We start from the raw sequence: 10,562 nt of genomic DNA, 5'->3' as shown, positions 1-10,562 counted from the left end.
CAAAGGCACATACACACACACACACACACACTCTCTCTCTCTCTCTCTCTCTCTTTCAATTTCTCCCTATTCCTCATCCACTTTTACTATCCTATATCTCTCTCTCTATCCCTACACAATAATACTATAAAAAGAAACAAATATCCTGAAAAAATTCAATCTGACGAAACCACTAGAGTGGATGCAAGCGCTAATACATGATTTATAAAAACATATGACATATTAATAAAAATCTGTAAATATAAAACCATCCAGATTTCTGAGTATTTTATTTCTTATAATATATAATACCTGTACATCATCTCCAAACCTTCTAATATATATAAGAGGGGTATTCTATTGAATATTTCTCCACACCCACTTCCCAAGATCTGGGATATACGAAACTTGACATAATTATTAGTCCTTCTCTACATAGCCACCACCAAGAGTGATACAATTCTCCCATCGCTTTATGCAGAAATCGGTTGGTTGCGTCTGGCGCCAAGACTTTACCTCGGAAATAAGTTCATCATCATCATCATCATCATCCGAAAAGTGCTTCCCCTTCAAACAAGACTTTATGGTTGGAAAGAGTTGGAAGTCAGATGGAGCTAGGTCGGGAGAGTAAGGGGGGGATGAGGAAGGATTTCATAGCTGCAGGAGTGTGCTTTCATGTGGGAAACATGCGCATTGTGAACTGGGGCATTGTCTTGGAGGAGGCGGACTCCTTTGGTCAGCATGCCACCATTGCTTCGACTGGACTTTAGTCTCAGGATCATAGTGTTGGACCCATGTTTCATCCCGTGTGATAAGTCTGCCGGAAATGTTCTCTTCGTATTCTTGGCACATTGCCAAAAGAGCCTGGGAGCAATGGATTTGTTCCTGCTTCTGAAAAGGTGTGAGTATCCGAGGAATCCATCGTGTAGACAACTTCTACATGTGCTAGAGGGCGTGGATGATTTTTTCCACGGACCCTACACTTACCATCACTTTTTGGGGCTTGTTCCCGAATAGTTATGCGGCGATCCTCCAAAATGGCGGTTTCTACTTTATGGATGGCGTTGTCATCAATGGCGGAGTAGGAGCAGCTTCTAGCAATAGAAACAGTTTCTACCGAAATCCGACCACATTCGAACTGGCGATGCCCGAGCTTGACTACGTCGTATGGCTGTGCATTGTCACCATAAACTTCTTTCATTTTATCGAAATTCTTATTTGGTGTACGACCTGATCACTGATCTGCATTCAACTGCCTCCATTATGACACCTAAGTCCACCAAGTTCACTTACAATGCTTTGCCAGAAGACGTTTGCCCGACGTTCCACGTAGAAGGATTGAACACGAAACCGCATGGTTAGAAAACGACCTTCTTAACCACACGTACCTGCCTCCATGTAATTTTCACACATTCATAATGACGCCTTTACTGAAATGTGAAATTAATGAATGTATAACACGATTATGCATATTGTAACTAATGAAATATCTCACGTAATAAAAGACAAATGAACTCACAACGTTCATTTGTCGAAACTGAACCAAAGATCAGAGCCCCAAATCAAATTATAATAATATATTCTTGTCACATGCCGATACTGTCTGTTGTAGTATAAACAAATATATGACTGTGTCATAAAGTTCTGGTACAACACTGTCACCTCATAAAATATTTCTCATAGAATTTACGATCGTCTGGTATTAGGCTAGCGTTCATTATATTTTGTTAAAACAAGTTTTGATTGCTTTTGGTTTCATTGAGAACACGTTATATTAGGTCTGTCGTTAATATTGCCTAGAAAAGTTATCATAGATTTTCATTTTAGACACTGAACGTTATGGAATTAAAACAGTAGAAAGAAGAAAATATCTGATTGAGAAAAGAGAAGAGGGAAAATGTTACGAAGCGAGAAAAAAAAATATCAGTGACTGAGCGCCTATTTTCCATTTTACAAAACAACGTCCATTGTACCCGAGATTAAATATTTGGTAAATTTTGTACCTAGCTTCGGTCCAGGAGATGGAAATAGTGCCCAGGCTGTTAAGGTACCTGTAATGCTCCTTCTAACGACTTACTTTTGTCTATTTTCGACATAAGGGTGGAAGAAGAGACCCTGTACATGGTTTTATGAATTCAGTAGACTATCATGAAAAAATGTAAAACTAACAAAAATGGCCAAAGTTTTCGAATCAAATTTTGTTCAACAATAGAAATGTCTTAACTATCCTTGTCACAGCGGAAAGGAATCTGAAAGTTTAAACATAAGATGATTCTAACTTGTATTTGCCAGTATTTCTAAATGTAGTTCTTTATTATGTGAAACAGGGATTGGTATTACGTGGCTATCACAAATATCAAGCTTTCGTTTACCGATGTGCAAATTAAAACATGAAACTTAATAAGGTTCCATTTCATGAGAACTTATTAAGGTTTTTACCAAAATCCCACATTTCCTGGAACGTCGTTTGTTGCCGAGTAATCGAAACGCCAAATATATTTAACTCTGGCAGACAAAATGATGTGAGAGAATTCCTGATTCTTTTTAGCACACACACACACACACACACACTCTCTCTCTCTCTCTCCTCTCTCTCTCTCTCTCTCTCTCTCTCTCTCTCTCTCTCTCTCTCTCTCTCTCTCTCTCTCTCTCGCCAGACAATGATAAAAAGAAACCTAGACAATTTTTTTTTGAAAAACGAGACAAATTATTTTTGAAAAACAAGACTTGGAGTAGCCGCCTGATCTTACCATTTTTAAAGGACAAGAATCACTTTCTATTGAAAGAACTGACCAGCTGCAAAGATGTAAACACATTTTTTCTTCTTTCTTTTCTTCTCTTTTCCATTGACACTTCTTTCAGATACACACGCACACACACACACCACACACACACACACACACACACACACACACACACACACTCACCAGACAAGAATAAAACAAATCCAGACAATTTTTTGAAAAATACCATTTACCCCCCTTGGAGTAGCCACCTGGTTTTGCAACACCGGTCCGGGAATCGAAACCACGATCTTAACCATCGTGAGTGCAACACCTTAACCACTAAACCACTAATTCGAGAAGCACAAGGCCTGGAATTTGAGGAAGGTTTTCAGTCGATGCCATTATTTAATGGACACCGAAAAGATCGATGGCAAAGATGACTCGACGGAATTCGAACACAGAACGCCGGAACAACTAGAGTTTCGGAAAAAAGGCCAAGCGGTAATCGTTTGAGTCCTTTGTGATCTAAGTTCATTACCTGCCGACGTTTTAGCGAGTCTAACAATCCAGCATCCTCTTGATAACCTATAATATAAAAGACATGCATATATATATATATATATATATATATATATATATATATATATAGATAGAGAGAGAGAGAGAGAGAGAGAGACAGAGACAGAGAGAGAGAGACAGAGAGAGAGAGAGACAGACAGACAGACAGACAGACAGACAGACAGACAGACAGACAGACAAATAGATAGATGACATGTAAAACTAAGTGTATACATACTTCTTAATGACTTATGTAAATATTAATTGTTTCTACTCTCGCTACAAGGCATGAAATTTTGGGGAAGGGGAAGGCTAGTGGATGACATCGACCCTAATACATAACTGGTACATCGAGTCCGGAAAGATGAATGGCAAAGTCGACCTTGGCGAAATTTGAACTCAGAACACGAAGACGGAAGAAATGCCGCAAAGCATTTTGTCCGGCATGCCAGCTTGCATAATAATATAAACCCATACATAATGAAGATTACATAGTAATGTTGACGTATACACGCATACATAATATAGATAAGAATAATACAAATATACACACACAATACATAGCACAAAAATAATGCTTTCTAATTTGGACACAAGTCTAGTGGTTTTGAGGGGAGGGGCAAGTGAATCTCATCGACCCCAGTTCTTAACTGGTACTTTATTTTATCGACCTGAAAGAATGAAAGGTAAACTTGACCTCGGCAGGTAATGAACTTAGATCACAAAGGACTCAAACGATTACCGCTTGGCCTTTTTTCCGAAACTCTAACGATTTTTTCCAAACCATCGCCCTCTTCATCGCTTCTCATTTAGGAACAAAGCCAACAGTTTTGAGGGCTGGGGATGGGGGTCAATCGATACCATTGACCTCAGTACTCCATTGGAACTTTATTTTGAGAGGATGAAAAGGAAAGTTGACCTCGGCGAGATTTGAACTTAGAACGTAAAGAGCATTTTCTGATGCTCTAACGATTCTACCAATGCAATGCCTTCCAGAAAACCTATAATGAAGATGTATGCATACAACATACTAGCACGCATATACAGCTAATATAGATAAATAAAATGTTATTATAGTAATATATACATATACACGCGCTTGCATAATACAGACGAACATCTACGCGCACTTACATAATATTAGATAACAAAAATAATATTAACTACGCACACACTCACATACATATATGATATAGATAAGAAATATACATAAACTGGATAACAAATGTATACAAATATACCTAGGTTTGGTTTCGTAGAATGGGAGGAAAAATCTCAAGCGAAATAAAAATAGAAATAAGAAGAAAGCACCATATAAGGACAGCAATATTCACCATTTTACACACCTGAAGGCTTATGCAACAAAAAAGGGAGGAGAAACTATAATCAACCATCGAAAGAAAGCAAGAAAGAGAGAAAGAGACAGAGACAGAGAGAGACAGAGAGGGAGAGAGAAAGGCAAAGACAATGTGATGACGCAATAGCGACCTGACTTACTACCATATTTGGTAATATTGTACAGCCACCGATTGATTCTTCTAAACTAGTTCTAAGGTAGTCTGTGTTAGTACTATGCTGATAGAATTCTTAACGCAACCTCTTCGTCTCCCATGTAGAGAAAACTAAACTAACAGCAGAAGCTTCGTTTTCCTTTTTTAATATATTATCAAAATGATTTTTTTTGTATTTTGATATTTTGCCATAAAAATGGCGTGCTGATGTTTATTTTACTGAGCTTTATTAAAAGATTATTATAACTCTTTATCTTATCTACTATAATCTCAGGCTATTTTCTATGTCTGTTTTCATTTCCTCTTTATTTTTAGTACTAAATTAGCAGATTAGGCAGTTAAGATGGCTGCCAATCTACACAGACGACAGAAAAGAATGTTGGAATAATCCACTCAGAGTTGCCATAGAGACGAACAGGGGTTTTAAGTCAGAAGCTAAAGCAAGCTTCAGCAACTAGGAGACAATTATTAATCGGCGAAGTGGGTTGGGCGATATCAGCTTCTTTGAAGCTGAACAAATTTATAACGCTGTGAAGCGAGTTTGTTTATTCAATCAAATTGGACTGCTCCACTTTGTCAGAAGAGCGCCAGTGTGAATCATGCTGGCTGCTGATGAGATAGATACACTGAAGCGAGCGCTTGGGTAAGTAGAAAGCGTGAGCATACAATGCGCTGGGCTGGTGAAAATGTATAGGAAAATAGCAGTGTGTGATAAGTGTCTGTTTATATATGTGTATATATGCAGACACATATATATATACTCTCATGCTCTTAACACACGAACTCGAAACCATTATAATCAGCAACCAATGGCAACAGACTAGAGTCATGTTGATTTATCAGATTAGATGATAAGAGAGAAAGAATAATACCGAAAATTGGGGTAATGGTGAGAGGAGAGAGAGAGGGAGAAAGAGAGAGAGAGAGGGGAAGTGGTAGCGGACAGAGAGAGAAGAACGAGGAAGAAGGCGGGTTAAGATAAATTTAAATATAAACAGCTGGGCGGGCGTTATGAAAAGGAGGGCAACAGAGTGTGGTCTGTTATGGTAATGCGGCAGCGGGTGGACGGTGTGAAAAGTGTGTGTACGTGCGTGCATGAGGGTATGTGTGTATGTGTGTGTGTCTCTGTGTGATGCGGGTTTTAGGTGTGAAGGGGGTGGAAAAGATTAGGAAAGGGGAGTATTGACGTCAGAATTAGAGTGGTTTGATGCGAACAGTGACAGGAAGAGTCGAAGAAAGGGAATAAGAGGTGATAGGATGTAGAAATATGTGAGCTGAAGAACAGAGGAAGGAGAGACGACGAGGGGTAGGTGGGTGGGTGGGTAGAGGATGAGACTTTAGGGAGAGGGGAGCAGAGAGACAGAGAGAAAAATTGGGAGCAAAATAATGTCTGCTGATCATCAGCAGCGACACCATCGGCGCCAAACTAGTTTGTATTAATATGAATTGGTTAAATGGCTTCGTTGGGTGTTGTGTGTGACGAGTGTGTGTGCGCGCATGTGAGCTTCGGTTCGTGGTGTACTAGGATTAATTGTCTTGGCTGCCAGATATCATTATTAAGAGGAGGAGGAGGAGGAGTAAATGGAGAGGGAAAGCGAACATGAGGGGAGGGGAAGCATGAAGGAAGAGAAGAAGGAGGAAGAAATGGAATAAGCGTGAAATTGTAGAATATATTGGTTGGTAACTGTATATGAAGCTAGGGACAATGTTAATATGTAATCTTGTATTAATAATGTATGTATGTGCTGCCAAACGGAATAGAAATTTGAACAGATATGAATGAATGATGATAGCGTTTAATGCTTGATGCTTGATGCTTGATGGTTGATGGCTTGGCGGGGTTAGGTATGTGTGCGGTGTTTTAAAGTGATATGTTAAAGTATAGAAATGTCTGCCAAAGAACTGCCTGTTAGCTTCCTCACCGCATTGTCTGGTTCCAGCCTTAAACTAATTGGGAATCTGGTAGCCGGCTCGTTTCAATATATATATATATATATATATATTATATAGAACATTTAGACAAATACGTATAATTCAATTAGTGTGTTTAAATGTTGAGCAGAGCACCGTCACAGTTTAGGATTCCTGCTGTCATCCGTAGTTGTGGTACACTTGGATTTTCGTCAGGAACTTCGCAGTGGCAGTTAGGGCAATAGAATAAATTAATAGTAGGAGATGGATTTCGTATTAGACTTTTATTAGGTACAACATATGTTTCGGCCCATCGCTCTGGGTCTCTTCAGGTATATTCATAAAGAAGTCTCACTAGAGACTTTTTTTGTGTGTGTTGGTTGGGTTGTTGTTATATGCCAATCCAGTTCGAGAATGAATAAAAGCAAAAAATATGATAGAAACGTAAAAAATTAAAATATGAACGCGGAAATCATTCGTTCCAGTTTAGGTAAAATGACATAATCAGCTTTTGCTGTCGCAACGGCTTAGAGGGAAACGAAAGGAGAAGGAGAAAAGAAGATTAATACTTAGACAAGTAGTTTCGTGTACCTGCATATACACTCACACATAATACATACATACATACATACATACATACATACATACATACATACATACATACATATACACATATATATATGTGTACACACATACACATATATAATATGCGTATAGATACGTACGAAGACCCATATACACACATACACACATATGTATGTATATATATATATATATATATATATATATATATATATATATATATATAATATATATATATATATATATACGTACATATATATATATATAATACATTTATACATATACATACATATACTCATACACACATACATATATCGATATATATATATATATATATATATATATATATATATATATAATTTTAATCCAAACGGGAAACAAAAAAACAACAACAATGGAACAATTACAGTATTATTATTAATAGGCGCTCAGGAAAAGGAAGCAGGGAGGTATATATATATATATATATATATATATATATATATATATATATATATATATTATATATACAGAGAGAGAGAGAGAAAGAGAGACAGACAGACAGACAGACAGACAGACAGATAGATAGATAGATAGATAGATAGATAGATAGATAGATAAATAGATAGATAGATAGATAGATAGATAGATAGATAGATAGATAGATAGATAGATAGATAGATAGATAGATAGATAGATAGCGTTCAGTTCATCACTATGCATATCCATCATTTTCTGTTACAATGTCTTATTGACGACTTTTATTTCTTCATTTCCCCGAAGAGAAGATTACATTGATTTACACCATTTTATTCCTTTGGAATAATACCAATGATATCTTCGAAACATGTGTCGGAAGTAAAAGAATGTGAATAACGCCTGCGTTTAACTCCATATATATATATATATATATATATATATAATATATATATATATATATATATATACATCTAGAATGTAAAGTTACATGTCTAAATACATGTTATTTCGATACTGTTCTTTTTAACTCAAGTGGATTAATCTGAGTTATGGGTGTTAGGTTTACTACATTAGTTATGTATGGTTAAGATTGAAATATGTGAATGTGTGTTTAGCTTCATGTAGGCATTTGGGTAATTGTTCCGTAAACCTATTTAAAATGCGCCCCTTTGTTAAAAATATTGAGAGTGACTCTTCGGAACATAGCTGGCATTTCCGAGATAATATGTTGTAAGGACTTGCATGTCTAATTATGGACCAGGTCAGGTCATATTTTGCCTTCTCTACCTTGAGCCTCTAGATAAAATCAGCCAGTAATGTTACATGCGGTTTAAGGATTTTTCGAAAGCTGGCAATGTGGTTACGATATAGATTTTTGAAAATATCGACTGATGCTCCGATTTATACGTAGAGGCCTCCCCTGGTGTTTAGTGTGCACTTGTATACCACATTCTTAGTCATACATTGATTGTCCAAAAGACATTTGGTTCTGTCTCTGCATGAGCATAACCGGTTAGTTTTTTTGTGTGCTTATGTGCAGCGAACACTAGGTTCTGTTCAGTATATATTTGTAGTCATTGTTATCCTTTTATTATTACTATTTCTGGGTGTGTCGGTGTTGTTTGAATTGATGCTGGTATGATTCGTTGGATGGTTATAGTCGATATTATAGTTGTTTTTTCTCGGTTTGTTGGTATTATAGTTCGAGTTATCACTTTACTACATTAATTGCTTGGTATTAGCATTGTCTCTCGGTTGGTAATATAAGTCGCGGTCAATTTTTAAGGGCTTATTTTTGAGTGCAGTCATTTCGCTTTCTCAGTTTACAATTGTTAATCCTATGAGTGTGCTGCTCTATATTTGATGAATTTGCATAGGACAGTTTTATAGTGTGGCGGTTCAATATTTTGCTGTACATTGTATTTTTAGGGAAGCAGCGATCAAGTGTGGCAAAAAATGGTTTCGCGATTTTGGATGAGATGTTCGAGTCCCAGATTGGGTTATACCAAAGGACATCATATTTTTATATTTTCTGTTAGGTCTGTTTGTTTGGGTGTTTGGACTGGCATTAGGAATTTGTGGCGTTAAGAGTTTAATTTGTTGTCTGTCACTAGTTTTCTCTAACTTATAATTGGTTCTTATGCAAGTGGAGTACTCAGCCACTTGCACGTTGATTTCACAAGTAGGCTGTTCTGTTGATCGGACCAACTGGAACAATCATCCTCGAAACCGACGGAGGACCAGTTATCTTCAGCGCTGGTGTAGCACAATCGACATATTTTGATGTGGATGTCTAGAGGCATCCTTGTTACTTTTGTTCATCAAGCATTTAGCAGTTCTCTCCTATTCTCTCCTGTTCCTGGAAAGCAAAAGTATAGCCTCGCAGATGAGATGCGATGTATTCTTCGCGGCGGCCTTTAATAAAGTCACAGGAAAAATTCAGAATACCATCATATTTTTATATGTGTCGGAAGTAAAAGAATTTGAATAACGCCTGCGTTTAACTCCATATATATATATATATATATATATATATATATATATATATATATATATATATATATATACATCTAGAATGTAAAGTTACATGTCTAAAAATATGTTATTCCGATACTGTTCTTTTTAACTCAAGTGGATTACTCTGAGTTATGGGTGTTAGGTTTACTACATTAGTTATGTATGGTTAAGATTGAAATATGTGAATGTGTGTTTAGCTGTATGTAGGCATTTGGGTAATTGTTCCGTAAACCTATTTAAAATGCGTCCCTTTGTTAAAAATATTGAGAGTGACATGTATATGAAAAAAAAATCACGTTTTGTTCATATCTTAAGCACAGTAAGGTAATCAAGCAGAAATATTTAAGTCATTTATTGACAGTACAGGACATGTACAGATTGAAAATGGCTTACATAATATCGTGGCATTGCATGTATATTCCATGTTTTTTAAAGCTGGTGATTAAGACAAATATTCAAACCGAAGCCACGAAGAAACTCTGCCACAGTCTGGTGGTCGTCCCGTTGAACAGTACACAAGTTGAGAAGGCATTCTTCTTTGAGGTGGTGAGCTGGGTTGCCAACACAGCATCCTGCCGGATAATGGTGATCACTGTCGCTTCTTCACGTTGAAACCATTCATTGACACGTCAGAATAAAGGATGGTAGTGACCAACGAGGTTGAAGAATTTATTATTCCACCCTTCGTACGAATGCCATGCACATTCCATAGGTGAGGGGCAAACATAGGTGGAATGTGACGCATTTTCAGAGGGATCAGGACGTCACTGGACATGGCAACTGGCTGTTGAATCAGTCAAAAGGAGCCACCAACATAAGT

Source organism: Octopus sinensis, linkage group LG24 (assembly GCF_006345805.1).
Source record: "Octopus sinensis linkage group LG24, ASM634580v1, whole genome shotgun sequence".
Lineage (NCBI taxonomy): Eukaryota > Metazoa > Mollusca > Cephalopoda > Octopoda > Octopodidae > Octopus > Octopus sinensis.
The sequence above is the reverse complement of the archived record's forward strand: the minus strand, read 5'-3'. Positions refer to the sequence as shown.